Raw genomic sequence first — 23,768 nt, forward strand, 5'->3', positions numbered from 1 at the left:
TTCAGTTCGGAAGTGTTTGATTTTGATTAACATTCATGAGGTATCTGTGAGTACAGATATAACCGAGACAAGTAAGGCACTTGACTCATGAAACACCTATTGTGGTGGGGAAAATAATAACCAAATGTGCAAGAAAAATTATTAGTACTTGTAGTGATCTGTAAGTAACAAGGTGACTACTTTTACAGTGAATGGTCAGGAACAGTGTACCTGAATGTCACTTAAGCTAAGACCTGAATGTTAACAAATGTCACTCAGACAAGATGGTAATGTAAAAGGAGTTTTTATTTTATTCTAAGTGTAATGGGAATCCACTGCAGAGATATTTTAAGATGGAATTTTCATTCTAGAGGCATCAAAACTGTTGGGTTGACAGGACACCAGATAGAGGCAGTAATGGAATCAGGTAGACCTATGTGAAGCCTCCTGCTCTAGAGCGGATGAAATGCAATGAAATCTTGGACTGGGGTGGCAATATTAAATATGGAAAAAAGTGAGAGGATTTGGAATATATTGTAGGGGTAAAACAGATGGCACTTGCTGATTGATTAAATACAGCGATGTGAAAAAGACAGGGATTTTAAAAAATCATTAATTTTGATTTGAGCAACTAGGAGGAAGATTGTGATATTGACTCAGATGGAAAGAGAGAAAAGGTCATTGTAGGACCTGGGACATTAGTAATTCAGATCCCTACTTTAACTATTTATGTTTGAGATGCCTACTTCTATATCCAAGTAAAGATTATCAACCAGCCAAGTAGATATACGATGTCAGAATTCCAAGAGAGGGTAGATCTGGAAAATAGATCTTGGAATCACATAATTAGTGTTTACAGCAAGAACCCAGGATGTGAAGGAACCAGGGCAAGGTGGGGGGCAGATCTCGCTCCTGGCCGTGCCATCATTAGAAATAGAACAAGAGTCTGAATCCTGGTTCTGCAATCTTCCAGCTCTACAATTACACACACATTAGCATCTCTACTCCGCAGTTTTATCATCTGTAAAATGGAGATAATCTTAATAAAAAATTCCCAAAGTCTGCTGGAGGATTCATGGAAGTAACCATGAATGCACAGCATTATCTCCAACACACAATAAGTGTTCAACAATTGTTTGTTATTGCACTGCAAAGATGTCCACAGTTTTCCTAAAGTATTTATAAGTAATGAAAGTATTTTTTAAAAGATTTATTTATTTGACAGAGGGAACATAAGCAGGTGGAGCCGCAGAGGAAAAAGGACATGCAGACTCCTCACTGAGCAGGGAGCCCAACTCGAAGCTCGATCCCAGGACCCTGGGATTATGACCTGAGCTGACTAACTGACTCAGGTGCCTCAGTAATGAAAGTATTTTTAGCAATCAATGAAAACACAACTATATGCAAGCCGAGGAAAAGAAAAACATAGAAATACAGATGGTGCCCAACGTACGATGGTTTGACATACAACGTTTTGACCTTACAATAGCACAAAGGTGAGCACATTCAGTAGAAACCATACTTCAAATTTTGAATTTTCATCTTTTCCCAGACTATTGTTTTTGTGTTCTTTGCTGGACAGCAGCAGCAAGCTACAGTTCCTGGGCAGCCGCACAATCATGAGGGGAGTAACTGATAGACTTCTAACCATTCTGTTTTTCACTTTCAGTACAGTCATCAATTACATGGGATGTTCAACAGATTATAATAACATAAGCTTTATGTTGGATTATTTTGCCTATCTGTAAGCTAACGTAAGTGCTCTGAGTATATTTATGGTAGGCGAGGCGAAGCTATGATGTTCAGCAGGTTGGGATATTAAATGCATTTCTGACTTAAGTTATTTTCAACTTATTCTAGGTGTATTGACATGTCACCCCATCATAAATCCATGTAAGTTGGTATGAAGTCAGTCCAAGTAAAAGTCTACTAGAAAAAGTAGAAACTAAGATTTGGTTCAAACTAGAGAATTGAAGAAAATTCTAAAGAAGTAAAATCAAAAATAGTTCAGGGGAAAAGGACCTCAGAATATAACTAGGTAGGTAGGATCTTAAAAATGTGTCATCTGTGGATGAGACACTAGGATCTCTGCCACACACCAGCCCTGTATATGAATTACTATACGTCCATGTCACACAGGCCACCATGGATGCCAGACATGTAGCTCTCAAATGCATACATGAGGCTTATTTTACAATGTCCACTGAATTCTTTTTTAATTAAAGCATCCCTTCACTACCCCTTAATGTTTACGACTCCACAGACTGGAGGAAAGAAAGTACTATTTCAAATAAAGGGAAATATTTTCCTCAATTTTCATTTCTTCATTGGGTCACTGGAGGGGGAAAAATAAGCACTCACAACTGATTATTTTCTTCAAAGCGTATGTGGCTTATGGCCATTCAAAAATGCAGAGTTGGAGCATTCTACATGGTGTTAATGAGACAGGTAGAGTGAATCATTCTTTGAATCAGTATTTCAACAAAAGGATGGGAGAAAGGAGCTGAATTCTCTCACTTCTCTGACTTGTCTAAACATTTAAGAAAAATATTGTTTTTTCCTCCCTCCATTCAAGGGTAAAATAATATCCTCCCCCTACCCAGAGTCACTTAAGAATTGAAGAAAAGACAATAAAATTCCGTATCTGTGTAGTCACTTATGTGCAGCTGCTATACTCTACAAACAACAGCTGGGCAATTATGAATATCACCCTTGTATTCTCAAACAGTCGGAAAATCATTTGTATTTAAGCTAAAGCTTTAATGCTTCTGCTATGTGTTAATTCTCTCTTCTGCTCATCATCCCTTCCCCCCTTGGCTTCCCTGCTTCCCTATCTCTCAATATAAAACTCTATCAAATGCACTCAGCATAATTTTCCCTGAGGGAAAAACAATGCTAAAGTTTATTGCCTGTACAGTTATTTGGGCAACTTGGAAAAACTTTCAACTTGGGTTTTTCTATCAAAAAATGGATTCTGAAGGGAGTTAATACAAGTCCTAATATGTTTCTAGGAATACTGGGGATTCAGTTCTCACTCTTTACTTTCTAACTCCTGCCATATCTATTTCTTATAAATATTAAAGGGAATGAACATAGGGTTCTGAATTGTCTTTAACCAGGGAAATTGCAAACTTCTTTAAGAATTATTTGAAAATGATATATAACTCTCTATGACTTTATTTATATGGATTTGAAATTCCTCTCACTAGAAATGATTTTTTAGTCTATGCTATCCTGTCCTTTAATCTTAAAACTGTATCCTTTACAGGTTAAATTGGACCAATCTCCTTTTCACGTACCTCTCCAACCATTAAACTCCCTCCAAACCAACTCACAAAGCTCCGGCTGCCAGTTAAGGAATGCAACATTTTGTGTTTGGGGCCCATCGAGCATAGGTGATTGACTATTACAGCACAATGGTACCCTTGCTTACCTCCTGACATCTTCCACCCATGTATCCATATACCTCAATAACTTTCTGTTTCTACTCCCCAACATTGAAAGGAAGGAAGAAAGAGAGGGAGAGAAACTCAAGGTAAGGAGAAGGAAAACAGAAAGGAAGAACATATGTTGCATGTCTTCTTGTAGAGTCAACAAGGAAATGGAATAGGTGAGTTATACATTTATTTTAATACCACCCATCAGTGAATCCTTATGTCAATCCCTTGGCCTTTCTTATTCCCATGATACAGGTAAGAAGAAGTTCTGAAAACTGATTGCCAGATGGTTTGTGCAATATACTTCAGGTCACATACCTACAGAGTAGGAAGCAAAAGGACCAGGACTGAAGGTCACATCTAGTAGATTTCAAGCCCCAATTATTTTTATTCTTTTTTCCTTAAGATGTTTCTGTTGCAAGAGAGGTTAAGAATTCTCTCTCATGGGATATCTGGGTGGCTCAGTGGTTGAGCACCTTTGGCTCCGGTCGTGATCCTGGGGTCCTGGGATCAAGCTCCACATCGGGCTCCCTGCAGGGAGCCTGCTTCTCCCTCTGCCTGTGTCTCTGCTGCATTCTGTGTCTCTCATGAGTAAATAAATAAAATCTTTAAAAAATAACTTAAAAAGAATTCTCTCTCTCATATACACAATCATATGGGCCATGACTTTACAAGTCTGTGTGACACTGCTACCCACCAAAGGAGCAGACAGGACTATTATTTTGGGGGGTAACACTGATCAAGGAATATCACAGAACTGCCTGGCTAGAATCTCATCCACATCCTCCCCTCCAACTCTACTAAGAGTTTCATCTACCAGGAGAGGGAATCTCAGGAACCTGGCTCCACTGAGTTTAAGCAGAGCTTAAATGGTTCAAGTTGATGCTGTAATTAACTTGACTTCACAAATCCCTAGAACCTTGGTATAATACAGGTTGTGAAAAAAAAGATTACAATCTGGACATGAATGGGTCACTATTTTAGAAATGATGATGGGCTAATATAGATACAGATAGATCAATTCCAGTTTTTCATTAGCTATGCCTGGTGACCAGACATCTACAAATGGATAGATGTAGTTCATGTACTAGGCGAGGGAATCTCAGGAACAAGAAACTCTTAAGAGTCAGCCATTGGTGGAGCTCAAAGGCAGTGGAAGAAGTGAGAATGGAGTCAGAGGAACCAGGGTGGGAAAATCCTGTAGACACAGTGGGAACCATGCAGGAGGACCCACTGAGAAAGCATATATTTGAATGACTATCACAATGAGGGCACTGATGGCAGTCAACTGGTTTTAGCCAGGGCGAGAGCATGAGAAGAAGTCCTAAAGCCAAGATAAGTACCAGTTGTGTTTTTCACCCCAATCCTTTCTCCTTGTTCCCAGCCTGAACTAATAAAAGTGCAGTCTATCCCATGTTTTGTTTTGTTTTTTTTTGCAAGACCTGAAGTCTTAACCAAAGTTTTAAACTGAACTATACCAGCATTTTCAGTGGAAAATAACCACAGAGTCGTCAAAACTATCTCAAGCATTAGGGAGATGGAAAGATTCGGCTTATATAGATGGGAATACAAAATGGAGAAAAATTAAACCTTGAATTTGGACTCGGGAACCTTCCACTTCTACAGGACACAATGTAGGACTATTGAATCCTCAGGATAAAAACCAGTGAAGTGGGTACAGTTGGAGAGTTGACATTCAGAGACATAGAGATTTTGACAGATTCACAATTAGTACATACCATAATGTCAACCTTAAAACACACACACAAACACAAAATGAATTGAAGGATTTATACCTTAGGTCACAATGTTTAACAATGGGAGGGTAGAGTAGGAAAAAGGAGTTAGAGTTTACTTTTTTCTGCTTCTTTCAATTCATTGTTTTACAAGTAGCTTAATGTGATCTTGAATGACTTCATAATTATGAAAACTAGGAGACTTGGGGGGAAAATCATTCTGCTAGTCTGCCACACATTTTGTACATATTGTGTAGGAGCTTGACTTATTTATTCAGCTTCTCTTGACATTACTCAAAGAAGCCCAAAGTTTTCAAACTTAGATGTTTGTAGAACACATAACTTAATCCAGTGAGAAGATTTTAAAAGGCAGCTGAGTGATTTTCAGTTGTCTGAGCTTCTAACTTTTTTTTCCACCTCTTAAAATACAGTGCCATTTCAGAACATTTCCCTGATGCCAAGTTCTCATTACATGTGTTTATTTCAGTTAGTAATGAAGAATGTTCAGAAATAATCTTACTGTATGTATAGAGTTCTAGGGGAATCCAACAAAGTGTCAACCCTATCAGCAGCTTTTTCTAAAGTTACAAAGCATGAAGGCCAAACTTAGAAAATTGCTAATGTTCCACAATAGAAGTGCAAGCCTGAAGCTCAGACACAGAATTAATACAGAATCTACTCACACACGTCACAACCACCCAGCAAAGCCACTGGGGCCTCTGGCAGCTGTCTGGAAGCCAATGAAAGATGATTAGAAGTCACAAAGCAATGGGAGGCACCGAGAGTCCTCTTGTTCTCATGCCACATTCCTTCCCAGTGGCTTTCAGATTCAGCTCCCCCACACTGTATTTTTGGTAATGGTCTCTCTGTGTATAATACCCCTTTGAGGTCACAAAAGCAATAGAGTAATAACCGTTTGGGCAATTGTCTTATTACAAATTCCCCCATGTAATTCTGCCAACAGACAGTCTGGAACATCTGGCAAAATCATTTTAATTAGGACTCTAACCTGCAGAATACACCTCAGAAAGGAACAGGGTCTTGAGGTCCCTGAGCATTCAGATAGTGCCAGGGAAAGGAGTGCTCATCTCATGGGTTTCTATTTTCAGGGCATTTCATTCAACTGTGCCTTGGTTTCCCCATTTGTAAAATGAGAAAACAAAGAGAAGCATCCACCTGAGAGAAATGCAGAAGGATCAGTGCAGTATTTTCCTGAGTGTTGTTCAGAGATGTGACATCATCACAGGATTAATAGAGAGAGAAGTTGCTGAAAATTTTAAGTTCTATATAATGGATATAATAGTATTATTACTATTATTATATACTGGGGCCTCCCCAATAGTGGATCTTGTATGAAACAGTAACTAGAGATGAAGTTTAAGTATGGGCCCAGAAGTGGTTTTTATCCAAGCAGCAGTTGTCTGAAATATGATTCTTTGGGGGATTTTCTCTCCATGACCCATGCTCCATTTCCCTTGACCTCTGTATAGTCTTTGCTCCTTGCAGTTTTATGGTTGCATTGATGACGGCATTCCAAGGGGCTTTTTTTTCCTTCTCCCCTTCCTGTAAAGAATTTCTAATTTAATTATTCTACTTTTCACCTAACCTCTGTGTTTACTGATGAGAAGAAATACAAATGCTAGCTATAGATATGTATGGTGCTATGTTTTAAATTATCCAATATAATTTAGATCTGGGTACTAATTTTAATAATGGATAACACATCATGTATCTTCCCTTCCCTTTCTTTTAGGATTTAGCTCTTGGTAAATTTCAAATTGAAAATGTATTTGGTCAGAGTATAGCACTTACATAAAGGAAGACAAAGGGAAGCCTTTGGGGAAAGAGACAAGAGAGGTAGCCTAGAGTCTGTAAGTAGAGAAAATAAGAACATTGAGGAATCTTTGTTCTATAAGACATCACAGTAAATGCTGTTTCATCCTACACATAATTAAGGGTAAGAGGGAAATGGGCTGCACTATTGTTTAGTGGAAGGTACAGGAAAATGTGAAGCAGCTTTCAAGATGGGAAGTCAGTAGTAAAATTGTTGCAAAAGGATATGTTAAATGTGAAGTCTGTATTTTTTATTTTTTTAAGCATTAGGTATTTTTATTAGTATTACTTACTAAGTCAGCCCTCTAGTCAGAAGTTATCGGAACAAATGTGTAATTCAATTTAATAAATATGCAAGGGTCCACTTACTTGGTGTAAGGCATCTCATCATTTGCTATAGAGGCAAGGGTTCTTGAACTTCTGAATGTACCAGAATTGCTTGGGAGATTTGTTTAAAATGCTGAGTCTGCAATTTTTAAATAAGCCTCTCAGATGTTTCTTTTTTAAAATATTTTTTATTTAAATTTCATTTGTCAACATATAGTATAACACCTAGTGCTCATCCCATCAAGTGCCCTCCTCAGTGCCTGTCACCCAGTGACCCCATCCCCCCATCCTCCTCCTTTTCTGAAACTGAATGGGGAAAAATTTGTGTAGTCTGTATTTTTTAGGCGCTAAGCTCTAGTACTGTTTCCCAAATAATAAAAACAAATACTCATATATCTTACACCCTTTCAACAGTTCAGTAGTCTGTCATAAGAAGGACAAAAGAAAAGCTGGTTGACCCGGCATGATGATAACTTTTTTCTACATGATTAAAGAAACAAATACCCACTAAACATAAAACATTTCTCAGAACAGCTGGGTAACTTTATAGCCCTCTGTAACTCACATCTTTTAACATGAAGACTTAGTGTCTGAAGGCTTATAAAAAACGATAAATGGGCAAAATACATGGTCTCGATAAATAGTCAACATGGTCTCATCTTGTAGCAAATCAGACTGTTCATCCATAAAGACTTTATGATCCATGGGAACAATTTGGGTTCATCCAGGCTCTCAGATTTTAGCTAAGAGCAACTAACTGAAACCTCTAAGACTCTCTAATATTCTGGCTCTGAAACTTTTAAGCTTCAGTTCAAGCCCATGTAGTATTTTAAACTTAAATTGAAAGCTTCAGTTACTCTCTGTTGACTATTTTCATCCTGTCAATACCATCTGATTTCTTGAATTTTTTTTCTAACAGTCTTTTCACCAGCAAAATATACCCCATTAAAGATTTTCCTTTTTATTCTTCTCTTGTGAACATAATCCCAACTGGGGTCATATCAGATTTCCCTATGATGATTTCTCAAGTTTGTAACTCATTCCTACTCTGCTTTAGAATTATAAGCTTCCCTCACAAATGCTTTCTTTCCTCTGTAGGACAGGCTGGTCAGCAGAGAGTCTACTTAAAAAGGGGGACACTTCAAGCCCATAATGAAGAAATTAAGTCCACTAACAGCCCAAAGTTTCTCTACTTTTTTTTTTTATTTCAACACTGAAAAGCCCAGGAGAAGGGGGACAAAAAAGACTCACCATCTGACACAAAACTCCATCACCAAGCAAGATAGAAGTATCTAAGGTAAAAGATGGCTTAGTGTTTAGTTTAAAAAGGATTATCTGGGCAGCCCGGGGGGCTCAGCGGTTTAGTGTCACCTTCAGCCCAGGGCGTGATCCTGGAGACCTGGGATGGAGTCCCACATTGGGCTCCCTGCATGAAGCCTGCTTCTCCCTCTGCCTGTGTCTCTGCCTTTCATTCTCTCTCTCTCTCTCTCTCTCTCTCTCAATAAATAAATAAACTCTAAAAGAAAAGGATTATCTGGTTCTTCTATAAAGGGCTAGTTTTTAATGTGTATCTGAAAAATAAGATGCTGAGGAAAGAGGGAAGTGAGTGTTGACAGAGTTATTGCCTGGACACCGGAAAGTATGGGGATGGGAATTCAAGGGCCAAAATACGTCAGGACCACCCACCACCCACTGTCATCCACCAAGAATAAAGCAGCCTCTGAGGACACAAAACCCAAGATGACTAGGAGCCAAGAAGAGAAGTCTGTTGGGATAACCCAGACATGAACTTGAAGGAGATAAAAGGAGAGCTGGGACAGCTCCATTCAATCAGTTCTATAAAAAGTTAAAAACAGAACTACCCTACAACCCAGCAATTACACTACTAGGTATTTACCCCCAAAATATAAAAACACTAATTCAAGGGAATACATGCACCCCAATGTTTATAGTATCATTATCTATAATAGCCAAATTCTGGAAACAGCCCAAGTGTCCTCCATTGACTAATGAATAGATAAAGATGTGGGATGTGTACATACACACACACTGGAATATTACTCAGCCATAAAAAAGAATGAATTCTTGCCATTTGCAAAGACATGGATGAAACTAGAGAGTATGATGTTAAGCAAGATACATCAGTCAGAGACAGACAAAAACTATATGATTTCACTACTGTGTGAAATTTAAGAAACAAACAAACAAACAAACAAAAACCACTCATATTGGGGGGTGGGGCAGAGAAGAAAACCAAGAAACAGATTCTTAATTCTAGAGAACAAACTGTAAGCCACCAGCAGAGGATGGGAGAAAGAGGTGATGGGGATTAAGGAGGATACTTGTCATGGTGAGCACTAGGTGTTGTATAAAGTGATGAATCACTAAATTCTACTCCTGAAACTAGTATTATACTGTATGTTAACTGACTGGAATTTAAATACAATCTTTTAAAAAATCCACTCAATAATTACCACCCTAAAGAATGATGGCAACAGAAAGCATCTTCAAGGTCAGGTTTCCTAATGAGTTTTTTAATAACCACTTTCCTACAAACATAGACAGATCTTCTGCATAAAATGTGGCCTCTGACTGGTTAGCTGGTTAGTGCCACCTAGTTGTGTCAACTGAAAGAGAAAACCAAAGTAGATCAGGAAAAGATGTCAAGAATAACCTAAATGAGAAAATCAAGTAAGAAGAAAGACTGGAGGTAAAGGAAATAGCAAAGAAAAAAAGAGACAAAAGAGAAATAAGAATGAAAGATGCACTGTATAGAACAAAATTCAAATGGAACAAAAATGCGGGAAAAAGTGAAAAAACAAAGTCTATTCCTAAAATTAAGAATAAATGTCATCTTTGGTCAATTGCAGTGATAATCCAATTTAACCTAGTCTCAAATATTTAATGAAAAAGAGTATCTACAACAATTTCTCCTATTTTCACCTACTCCCATTATTAGTTCATAGTCTGCTTTGCTAGCGGTTGAGGAGTTTCACAATTTTTATCTCTGTGGCTTTAGTTTCCTAAGGAGAAGCACAATGGAAATCCAAGTTTCTTTTACACATAGTTATATGTGAAAAGAAAAAGCATGCATTTCTCTCAAGAAGAACTCCAGATGTTTTTGAAAGGGAGGTTGGTGGGTTTTCTTTCTCAAAAATAATGAAGTACTAACATGTTGGTGTCACTTTCCTTAAGCTTTGCCGTTGTATGTGGCTCCTTTAGCACATGGTTGTATGGTGGTGGTCATCATCACCAATGGTGGTCATTGTAACCAAAATTAGCATGAGCATGTCTAAGCTTAAGGCATCAGAGATGTATCCTGTGATCTAAAATGTAAGTGACTGACTTCTATCAACTATCCACTTCCCAGACTTTAACGTCTATCAGTTGAATACGTGACTCAAACTTATCCAATTCTAGCAATCCCTGAGCTGCCTTGTGAAAGCTCAGACTCTTGGTTTCATTCAAGGATTAATAATTCCGAATCTAGAATGAAGAAAAATTCAGTTTCTCAACAAAAGGTTCCAGGTGATTCTAAATTGAGGCACTTTTAAGAACCATTGCAATAAGGAGCAGTCCTTAGAGTATAAATCAGGTCTGATTTTGTTTTTCCATTTTGAGTGAACTATGACAAAAAATAAATATCATACCATGGGAACCATTTCAAAAGACTTATAAAACTTTCACTAAAAGACACTTTTAAAAATTATGTATCAAAGTGTCATTTGATCGCCTTCAAAAAATCTCAATAGGAGCCAAATAGCATCCCATGGGAATAAGTAGTCTCAATAAAAAAAAAAAATGTGCAATGCTGATTGCTTATTAATCCAACCAAGAGCCAAATGTTCATTCCAGCCACCTGTGAACAATCCGTGTTTGACATGTGACATGGAAAGTGGTCATTTGTTTTAGACTCCATGGCTAGCACCTATATAGATTTATGGTGATAGAGATAGAAATTCATTTCCTTAGTTTTTAGTCCAATAGAAGTTAAATTCTCTATTACTTTATGACCTTTGCCAAAGGAACTAGTTGAATGCAATAAACAGAAAATTCTTTCTTTGGGGGATTCAATACGCAGCCACAGAAGATGAAGGACTTTAAGAAACAAGAAGTGTTTTCAATTTGATGTCTCACATGGCCTGAGAAAATAAAAAAATAAAATCTTAGATAATCTACGAATTGATTACAGTGTTTTCTAAACTCTTCTCAAGCTAACAGCTACTCTCTAAAGCTTTTTAGATTGGCACGGTAAGAACTAATTGGCTTAATTCCTTTTAAAGTTCATCACCTATAATTAATGGACTAACAGACTGGGAGCGTGAAGATTTTCAGGTCTCCAAGTGTGTAATCCTTGGATTTTAAATGTACTTGACCTCTGATCTGACCTCTACCCTCTCCTTCCCTTTAAACATCATATTCATGAAGAAATAGAGGATAATTTATTACTCATTGTATTGATTTGCTCTGAATCACAGTAAATAGTTGAAATGTTATATCCTTAGTTATGTTTAGCCTCTTCCTTTATCTTAGGTTTTACTAATTCTTACATAGCACTAATTTCATGCTCTTCAACAAAACATTCTCATCATCATTTTGCTATGATCCTTCAGGTCAGCTAAGATTGACTTGGGCCTTCCCTATTAACATCCTCCCCAAAATTACCTGCTACATGAGACTCCAACCTAGACACTAGAAGAAAGTCCTAGAGAAAAAGATTTCTGTTTAGTTTTACAATATAAATAATCTTATTTTACTAGGGTATAAAATCTAGAGCTAAGTAGCAATTTTTAGAATATCACAATAGTCTGAACTATTATATAATATGTTAATATTCCATTAATATTAGTATCTACTTATAGTGATATTCATGTAAACTAGTTTTGGATTTCTATTATAAAAACAAAATATGCAATTTAAATAAGGAATTAATATAAAAATAAGATCATTTATTAAACACATGCTATGTGTCAAAACAACACTCTACAACTTCAAGTGAGTGATCTCACTTTGTGCTCTTTTTTATAGATGGAATACTCACTTCGAGTAGTTAAGTCATTTGCCTATCATGCTAGGTAGTAAAATATAAATTCAGGTCTAACAGCAAAGCTCACCTTCTCAAATAGTACACGAGCTCCTGTTTTCCTTAACTGTGAATGGTCCTGTGAAACATGTGAATCCATTACTGGACTAGAATGATCTTTTTCAAGAATGATTGCTGTATTCTCCATTTGTGGAAAAAGGGAAAAAAGATTGTCTTGTAGTCAGAAGGTCTACCTTATTTGGACACTGCTATTTACACTTTTTTATGATCTAAAAAGTCATTTGAGGCCTCTCAGGTTTAGTTTCATTCTTTTATAAGGTCATGAGGATGGGCAGGCTGGTATTTTCTCACCTGAACTGGCTGATCCATCCAGAGGAATGTCCATCCAAAAGTACCCAAAGGCAAACTCAACTATTACAACCACCATTACCCAACATCAAATACACTTCAGAACAAACTTACCTTCTGATTTCATATTTTACAGAAAAGGAGACAGATCTGAGTATATTATCCCCTGGAATGTGAGCTGTTGTCATGGCAAAGGATGATGTCTGATGACCAGTAAAACTATTGCACAAGGAATTTTCACAAGAAGAAACCATCTTAAACATTTGCTAAGATTTAAGAGTATTGGTTTTTTGTAGTCTTAGAATGCAAAACAAAAATAGATACAATTTTCATAGATTGTTGGGAATAAAAATGAAATTATTTTCATGGTATTTGACTCAGATCTATTGACATTTGTCTGTTGATACCATCCAACTAAGCTGGTGTCTATTATAAAATTGTGGTGTGATTATAGCTATACAAAATTTAGTTGGCCTAACCCTTCGACCTTAAAACATATCCTCAATTTACAACAAATATGTACATTCTCATCTGACATTCAATGTACCTCGAAAATCTGGCTAGCTGGCTGAATTTGCCAGCAGAATTGTCTCCAAAAGAAGATTGTCATTATTTGTCAAAACCATTAAGTTAGATCATCTATTATGTCCCCAAAACACCAATTTTTCAGATTTTTACATAAAAGAAAATGTCTGCTTTGGCTTCTCTACGAGAAGACACCAGTCAATATGATTAGATGCTCAGAAAATACAAATATGGCAAAACAATCTTCAATTTCAAAATTCTAAAAGTTTCCAGATCACTCTTACATGTTACCAGGAGGAATGTAAGTCTGTAAACTCTTTTTTAAAAAACAATTCAGTCTGTGCTAGGAGCCTTGAAAAAATGTTAATTCCCTTTGATCCCATAATGCCACTACTCAGAAGACAGCCTAAGAAAATAATCTCTAAGATACAAAAGAAAGGGGGTATGGAAAGAAGCTGAGAGGTCAAGAGACATGGGGAGGAAATGCTTTCATTTCCTTCATACTGTAAGGTGCAAAGGATGGTGTGGGGTTTTTGCATTATTAAAAAAGTAATTTATGACATAAAAAAATCCACTGATAAAAGCTCAAAATTCATAGGGGTATAATAGCTATATGACCCATGGCACAGGCACTGGGAAGATTTAACAGGCAGTCAGTAAAAATGTCTCTATAAAAAGTTTATAACCAAGTAGAAAAGTATTCGCAACAAAGTTGAATTTTAAAAACCAGTTATCAAATGAAATGTAAAGAATATATGCAAAAAAATCAACTGGAAAAGTGTTTGCTAGCACTCATTATCCTTGTTGAGTAGCTGGTATGATTTTTTCTCCCTCTTTCTCCCAAATTTCCAAATATCCCAAAACAATGATGTATTCCTCTTTTAAAAAAAAATCCTGTTTGAAGATTAACATTTGTTTTTTTTATATGCTAGCAATTTTATGAATTCTGAATGTATGTTATCCAGTTACATCACCTTTTCAGGGTTAAGGAAAAAAAAAACAGATTATTTTTTTCTCCCTAATTCTGAAATTTAGATGACCTTTAAAATAATGAAGTTTATGTCTTCATCTAAGGATAATATGTCTTCAGTAAAGAATAGATGGAAGTACAGAAAAGTAGCAGAGAGACAAAGCAAAAGAAAATTGACAGTACCATCAGTGAAAGACAACTCTCACTAATAATGTATCTGTTTTTTTCTGTGCATTTTTCCTCTTTTATTATATAGTTATAATCATACCATAGGTCTAATTTCATTTTTATGTGTTTTTCTCTATGAAATCCTTTTTTTTTTTTCCTTTATAGGGAGCATCACATATTTTTTTAATGGAAGTGTATTTGACATACACTACCTGATGGGTTTCATAGTTAAAAACCACCACTTTTAAAGAGATCTAAATTCAGGCAAACAATAGATACATAATCCAAATTTACCATAGTTCCTGAAACTGAAATATACTAATAAAAAGAGAACTTAAATCATACTGAATCCAGTTCAAGTTGCTCTCTGAAAATATGACATCCCTAATTAAGAGGTTAGTATTTGTGTAGAACATGTTTTGACACAGGATGGAGTATTACACATCTTTAAGTATCAACTAATTCATAAGAAACCAAACAATTACACCACATGAGTGCTAGAATGTTTCTGCTTTCTGTGAAGCCTGGTTGGACAGCGTCGGGCCTGGGCATTTTTCTTGTTTTCACTTTAACTCATGTTTGTGAATATGGACATGAAACCACGTTGTATAAATAAACAGAGGGAGAGAGAAAAGGAGGAGGAGAACAAATTAGCTATCTAAACAGTGCCACAGAACAAATTTCAGTTGTCTGAATGAGAATTGAATGAATGGGTCTCAAGGTTTGTTGGGTACAGTGATCACCCAGGAGAGTGGTTAGAATGCAGATTTCTGGACCTTGTCACCAAAAATTAATGCTCAGTCTTGGGGGGGGGCTTTTTTTGAGTACTAAGGTTAATATTCAAGACAGTTAGTTGGTACTTAGACTAGTTTGTGAGAAACACCCACTTGGGTAATCATTTCCTATTTTGAAAAATGTACTTTCGATGGCTCTCAAGCATGTTTAAGAGGGGCCTCACCAGTCTCATCAGAACATGTGAAATGAAAATTAAGGAAGAAGAAAATATCTAAACAAAACTGTAAACCATAATCATATAAGGGTGGACAAGTCCAGAAATACTCATGAGAATGCAAGATGGAGACCCAGAAACACTTGTTATAGCATCATATACTTGCCTTCATGCTTATCAGAGAGGGTAGTAAGCCCAGGAAATACAAAGTTTTGTTATTAATAATAATACCCCATATATACCATTCAGATATGTTTTGAGTAGTCTGGGGCTTATCATTAGAATATCGTTTCAGAAATGTGTACTTTATACATACAATAAATACTTAATGGAAAATATAAAGCACTGATATTGTTTATCATATAAATATCTCTCTATCTATGAGTCTTTATCATAGAAAGCTGGGTGGGTGGGTACAGAGAAAAAGAGGGGGAGAAAGACAGAAAGAGATGGAGCCACAGACAAAAAGAGAGAGCCTGTATGCAAAAATCAATGAAAAAGAAGTAATGTGTTCAGGAAAATATATATGACCAAATTAGACTTGAGGTATGCTAGAAGCTTGAATAAAGCAACCAACATATACAAAACTGAAAATTTCATTCAAAACTCTACCTCTTACAGTTTTAATCATAGTTACCTACATTGGCATTGACTGCACGAAGAGTAATGAGTAATTATGAAGAAGATATTTTCATAGTTTATTAAGTATTATAATTTTGGTTACATTATTTATAATGTTAATGGATTAACTTCATTGCTTCTATAATAAAAAAAAAAAAGCAAAAACAACCCTAGCAATCCTGTCTTATGGTAATACAGATAAGAGCACATCCATCACTTCCGATCCCTCATTCCTAAATAAAAATACCCAATAAACATTGTTATTTTCCCCTGTTTCAATTATATCATTTTATATAATTTTCATTCATTACATGTTATTACATTATTTAAACATTTTCATAAATATTTTAATGTTTGCATAACATTCTATCATGCATGTATGTTCAATATGTAACCTATCTTCCCTCTTTTTGAGATTTCATCAATTATTAAATTTCTTTTCTAACAATGTGCTATTTTACAAAGTGGTGAAATCACCAGGGCAACTTGTACTGTTGTTCTAGTTAAAATGAAAAAAGATATAACGCAGAAAAAATTTTAAAAGTGACTCCAATAGCTTAGAAATCAAAACTGTGCTGGGAAACTCTAGGTACAATCTGAATTTTGTTAAAATTGTATGAAAGTTAACGTTAAAACAAATAAATGATTAATGGAATCCCATTTCTAAAAATCCAGCAAGGCATCATTACTTAGTAGGGACAGAAAGTTAAATAAAATAAAAATAAAATAACATTAATATAATCACAATTATCTATCAAAAGGTGGGTTTGACAACACAGCAAACCTATAAAACTCTGGTGTTCCTGTTTTGTTTGGTTTGGCTTAGTATGACAGATGATAATCATGATAGGACCCCACGAAAGAGAAATACCAGAGGAGCACAAATACTGTCATGAAACTCAAAGGCAAATAAAAAGACAAAAATGCTTTTTTTCTTAAACTAAAGTTAGAGATAACTATCAGACAGATTTTCTCCTATGTTAAGAGCCTCAATCTAAGAAGGGGGAAGGATTTGGCCCACTGCTTAGGGTAAATGGTTAAATACTAACAGGAAGCAGAATTACTTTTTTACAAGTGGTCCATCAAAGAGAATAATTTGTACTTCAAAGTGTAGAACACACATGGTTAAAAGGAAATTGGAACCAAAGATAAGGTAAATAATAGTAGATAAACACTCAACCGTTTAATGAAACTGACTCTCTAGGCCCATACAGATTACTTCCTAGCATATAGAAAAACTTGGAAGATGTGTTTGGCTGTTCTACTCTTGATTATCTTTGAGGAATCATGGGAGAGCACTTCCATGAGCAAATGTTCCCTGATTCAAAGGGTATTTTTTAGACCCACTAATTTCCTTAATAAGGAATCCTTACCAAGTTCCAGAATTACTTCCGAGCAGTTAGAAAAGAAAATAGTCAGCACTAGAGGATTGAACAAGCCTTACTGTGACTAAGGAATGAAATTTTAAAACTACAATTACTGCTCTAGCAAGGCAAAGCGGTATACACTGGGCAATGTTCTTCCAAACAAGAATCTGACAATATTTCCAACAATACTCTTCTTTACAGGATGAGGAAACATTGCTGACATGAAATTAGAGTTACTCATAGCTTAACCTTACTCAAGAAGTCAATATAGAGCAAAAATTCTACTGATGTGCCATGTCATTCTACTGACAATATCTTGATCCACATTCCTATTCATTAGCATCAAAAAACACTTGGAAACTAAGCTTATTGAATTGATGGATGCCAAAACTGTTGGTGGGATGCCTGATTCAAGCACAGAAGACTAATCCATGGGATAATCAAGCTGGAATCATGAAACTATGTTTTTTAAAGGAAACTAGATGTAACTAGAATCTTGTACCAGGTTTATAAAATTATTTGCCCAATTAACAGAAAAAAGACAGGAAATGTAGTTTAAAGTCCATTAGAGTAAAAAAAATACATAAGAAAATTCATAACTATTACTTTGCAATCTTAACAAATGAACAAAATAAAAGGAAACTCATTTTACCATCTGCACCATCCGAGAGCTATCCAGGACAGCTTCACCAGCCTAAAATTTTATCTTTTTAAAGATTTATTTATTTGAGAGACAGAGAGAGTGTGCACAAGCAAGCACAAACTGAGGGAGGGGCAGAGCAAGTGAGAGAGAGAGAGACAGAGAGACAGAGAGAATGAGAGAGAATGCTCAAGCAGACTCTTTGGTGAGCGCAGAGCCCAAAGCAATAATGGATCTCACAACCCTGAGCCAAAATCAAGAATCAGACACTTAACCAAATGAGCCACCCAGGCATACCAAAAAAGCTGTTATTTTTATTCTTAGTTTATACCTGTATTAGTTTCTCAGCAGGATCAGAAGTTATAAGGGAGAGAGGTATGATAAAACTGAAAGAAATGGTTGATATACCTGATTATGTTTTTTTTCCCTCTTTTTATTCTCATTTTATAAATGAGAGAACAGAGGCTTATGAGACTTGACTGACTTACCAAAGCCAGCCCATAAGTCAAGGTAAAAATTTGAGCCTGGAACTGATTGGCTTCAAATCCCTTGCCATTAACCACACTTCTCCACCTTCTGGAGGCAGGAGGTTAAGGTCCTTCCCACACTGGGCGGAATTCTTTTTAAGAGGAGTATGGACCAACTAATGTGTGCTTGAGGAAGTGAATGGGGAGGGGTGAGGCCAGGGTGATGGGATTTTTAGACTATGCAAGATGAGGAATGGCAAAATGAAATTTGAAAGGATTACAATGAATAGAGAAGACAGAGAAAGGACAAGTACACTACTGTCCATCATTTCAAAGGATGCAAAGTGGAAGAGAGATTGGATGTATTCAATTTGTAAGCAGAAAGCTGATCTCTGCTGGGGGAATGAATTTAAAAAAAAATGTGGAAAACTAGTTTTCATTAATCTGTAAACAAAAATTTTTATTAAAACTATTCAAAATTGCTCCTGGCTTTTCTGAATTCCATCTCAAACAGTGGCTGGACTGTCAATTTTCAGGAATCTATAGAAGAAATAGCTGTCCAGGATTTATTCACTTGTTTAGTATAGATGAATTGAGCATCTACTATGAGACAGGCGTTCTTCAGCGTGCTGAGAATGTCACCCTGGGAGAGAGGCAAGGAATCTATTTATAAAATAAATTTTAACCCTAAAAAACACAGTGTTGAATAAGAGGCAGGACCCTTCTCTCAAAGTTCCATTCCTCTACCCCTCTCCCTCACTTTCATGCAAATGCTCTCTCTTGCTCTCTAAAAAAAAAATAATAATAAAAAAAAAACTTAACCAGACTTTGAAATGCAACAAGTTTCTGAAAGCTGGGTGGTGGAGATTTGGGACTGACTTCATAGAGCTCTTGTGTATAGATTATTTACCTCTTCACACATCTCATGTCCCCTTCAACCTATATCTCAAAGCCTAGGTGGCAAATTTATCAGAAAAGACCTCCCTACACCAAATTTTCTATGCCTCACTCACTCTCATTGCTCCCATCTCTATAAAACTACCTAAAATTCTATCACCTAGGAGTTTTTAGGGATCAAACTTTGCCTATTATTGAGAATATACTATGACAGGATGTATATACTATGTTCTGCAAAGTCAAACTCAAAAGTCTTCACTAGCTCAGTGCATTATGAAATACATGAAAATGAGTTATAGGGCAGGTTGTTGGCTTTTTGGAGGAGACGGGGAGGCTTGTAGAAGACAAGAATTGGCTTGGCAGAATCAAGTCTCCAAGAAAATTGACTCTGAGTAAAACTGCATTAGACTTCTATATGAGTTTTGTGAGGAGCTTGGGTGACATGGAGCCACAAAAAGGAAGGATGTTTAGAAAAGGTATACGTATATCAAAGTGTAACTTGTTCAACATCCTAATTATTCTTTGACATTTGGCCAGGTTACCATACCCTTGTCCCACAGAGAAAATAATCACTACAAAATTCTCATCATACAGCACTGATAATAGATATGAAATATTCAAATTTGAATTTGAATGGGTATGTAAAAATTAAGAAGTATAATAAATCATGTATTTTTAAAAGGTCAGAAAAAAATTATCCTGTAAGCTACCTCATTAATTTACAGATCATGATTTGTGGGTAGGAGGAGGGAGAGAATATGAGTGCCGTTCTTGCTTTCTTTAGTTTTGAATCAATGTGTTCTTTGAATCATTACTTTTAAAATAAATGAGAGAGAAGAACAGATGAATCAACAGAAGAGTTTTGTTTTTGTTTTTGGGAGGGAGGAAGAGAGGGAAACCCTTGGAAGTGGGGATACTAAATATAAAGTGAAAAGCAGTAGAGCCTCCATGGTGGCAGTGGGGGGAGGGGACATGTACCCAGAAACTAGTCTAGAGCTGTTTAACAAATTGTATGTGAGAATCAGGGGTGGCTTCATGATTCTGGCAACTTTCTCTGTAGCATTCCAAACTCCTCCCTGAGTATCTGTGTTTTCTTCCCATCCTGCACTTCCATTACCTGCTTTGAGACCTCCTTTCCTGAGCAAAAGAATATGGGCTCCTATGAGCTCAGGCAAGAGAAATCATCAAAACAGATGAAAGTTTTTAAGTTAGATTACAAAATAATTAACTTTGACAAATGTCAGTGAGGTGAGGGTGAGTTTTGGGAGTAGAGCCCAGGATTCCCAGCGGGGCTGTTGACATTTATAACATAGGAAGCCTGTGAATATTATTACCTTTCTAAAAGATATTCGGAAATGAGTGCAAAGATCTGATTCCCAATTCTATAATTCTATGCTAGTTTGATAAGCATATTTGTAAGTGATTTTCCAGCTTCCTCAGACTCATTTCTTAAAACTAATTGCCATGTTCTCAACTTAAATATACAAGTTCATTTTCTTCCAAACTGAGGAAGAAATATGTATAAAGCTATCATTCCATCCCCAGGCATTGAAAGTTTTGAAATAACATTCCAGGCCTGAGACAGAGGTGCTCCTGCCGATGGGTAACACATGGCAACTTTGAGAACTTTCATGTCCCTATAAAAGCTCTGCTTGACCAGAAACTTGGTATAGGTAGTCAGCCAATCTCCCAACACCAGTCAACTATGGGCCTTCTCACCCCCCAATAAGCTGACTACATGGCCCCCGCCAATCAGATAATTTCTATTCATCTTTTCGTTATTTTTCCCTCTATCTTCAAAGACTCTTGCCTTCTGGCCCATCTCACAGGTCTCCAAAAGGAGATTGCCCACTTCATTCATTGTCAAATCCAGTTTGTTTGTGTCACCTAAATTGTCTTCCTTGGTCCTTTTATTAACAAAAACTTTGGGAGACAAGTTGCTGAATTTTGTCTATAATCCTTACCACATTGCTGTATTTCACATACTGAAAGTAATATTACGTGGTGTTTCTGTTTCTTTTGTACAGTATTAGTGTGGCAATTTTTGGTGCTAGTCTCATTTTCCCAGTCAACTGTAACAAACAACAGTGAAAAAAATCATGGTATTTTTCTACTTTGATTTGTTAAAAAAAAAAAAAAAAAAATTCTCTTGACTCAGTTCAAATAGGGAAACAAACTTCTAATGGCATCCATTTACACTGTTGTTAAAGACAACTGCCAAACTTGTAACAGCATATACAGGACTACTATCTATTTAAACAAATTTAATATGCTCCAGAGAATTCCTAAAGCATTTCTGTTTGGAGACATCCAGGACTTCCACACCACATACTTATGATTTCTTGTTTTATTTTTTTCCCCCTCTCAAGTTGTTTTCCCACAGCATTTTTCTATGAGGGCATCTCTGTTAACTATAAGCTTTTAGAATCTTATTTTTAACCCTTGCATCTGGACCCTCCTGCATCTATAAAACACAAATCTGTCTTATAAAACAACCCACTCTTTTCAGTTCCAAACTGGCATTTCAGACTGACCAGTTGGACAGACACTTAATTTAGTCACTGACAGTTCATTCTAGTCTCATGAGTGCAGCTGGAGGATTAGAACTTTTACAGTCATTGAGTACATTTCACTAGAGAAAGATCCACAGTCTTCAAAATGGGTTAATTTATTCCATACATCTGTAAAGTGCCATAAGCAATCTAAGAATTACCCAATCAGTACTTTGTTCTTGCTAGCTGCATAGGAAAAAAATTAGCAAGAACAAAAGGAAATAAAAAAAAAACCTTGGGAAAATATCCACAGTGATTTATGTATGCCATATTTTTTAAAGATACTTGCACAATTTTTACCCTGGGATAATTGCTTTAAGACAAGTCAAATATGTTCTATCTGGCCAGAATTCACATAACTTCAACAGTTATTTATACTGGAACTAATCAATGGGAATACACATAGAAAAAGATAATGTTCTCATTCTCAATATCCTTGTTAGCAATCTGTAGACAACAGATAATTCTTACTGCAGTTTCTACAGAGTGCTCAGGAAGAGGAGGGTGAGGAAGGACTTAATACAATTTGGGATATGTGGGGCAGGAAGGCAGGTCAAGAAAATATCCCCTGAAATAACTCATGAACAGAGTCCTAAGAATTAATAGATTTTTTAGAAAGGCAAATTAAAGAGGGAAAGAGTATTCCAGGAAAACAAAACAAAACAAAACAACAGCTCACACAAAACACTGGGTTTTGAAACAGCATAATGTCTATGGTCAACGATAAGTGACTGTATTTTTGCAATTTGGAGTTATGGACTATAGATTCAGGCAAGCAATGGAACTCAGGACATGAGCAAGGCCTGGTAGTGAAGGGCCAAGGACATCATGGTAAGGAATCAGAACATTTATCTGCAGATTACAAGAAATTGAAGTATAACGCAATATACATTTTTGATAGACCAAATCAGTGACAAAGTTTAGGGGAGCAAGGCTGAAGGCAAAGATATGTAGGGAGGAAAAAAATCTTTTTCCTTTACCCATCTTAGATTTATTGGCTGGGTCCTTGCAAATCAGACAAAAGTCAAATGAACAAAAGAGTGACAAACAAATTTACTAACGTATATTGCTCATACATGCACAAGTACTCAGTTATGAGTAACTCAAAAGGATCGTTAGCATGTATACAACATCTTAGCTAAAAACAGAAATTTTGCAGAATACTGACAAAGCCAAATGGAAGGACTTTGAACTTTTAGGGGTATAAATTGTAGAAAGACAAATAGATGGGGAAATGATGATAGGTAAGAGCTAGTTAGAAAGTTTGTATAGGCTCTTCTAGGTGCTATCTCTTGGTTGAGAAAGGTCTAAAGTTGTCTCTTGTGATTAAATTCTGTCTTCTCCAGGTAGAGAAAGGAGAAGAGAAATCTTTACAAATTTATGTCTTGCTTTTCTAAGATTTTATTTATTCATTCATGAAATGGGGGGGGGGGGCGGCGCAGAGACACAGGCAGAAGGAGAAGCAGACTCCAGGCAGGGAGCCCAATGTGGGACTTGATCCCGGGTCTCCAGGATCACACCCTGGGCCGAAGGCAGGCACCAAACCGCTGAGCCACCCAGGGATCCCCATATCTTGCTTTTAAGCAAGTAGGATGAGGGCAGAGAGCTTTTCTTATACCGGGTTCTTCTCAATTGCCTTCTGATCAGAATAACCCCTAAGCAAAAGGGATATATTTTGGAGAAGCATATTCTGTGACATCCTTCAGAGGCTAATGAAGAAGGTTCTGTAAGTAACAAATGAAATATAATGGGATTCACATAAGGAAGAGATACTAGGGGTGAACAGAGACTGAGTCAATGCAAATTTACCAAACAAACAAACAAAAAAGATCAACATAACTGTGCTGCCTGATTCTACAGCAAACAGAAGGAGGTTTTTGGTGTGGCAGTCCCATCAACTGAGGAGAA

The sequence above is a fragment of the Vulpes lagopus genome, chromosome 7 (assembly GCF_018345385.1).
Source record: "Vulpes lagopus strain Blue_001 chromosome 7, ASM1834538v1, whole genome shotgun sequence".
Lineage (NCBI taxonomy): Eukaryota > Metazoa > Chordata > Mammalia > Carnivora > Canidae > Vulpes > Vulpes lagopus.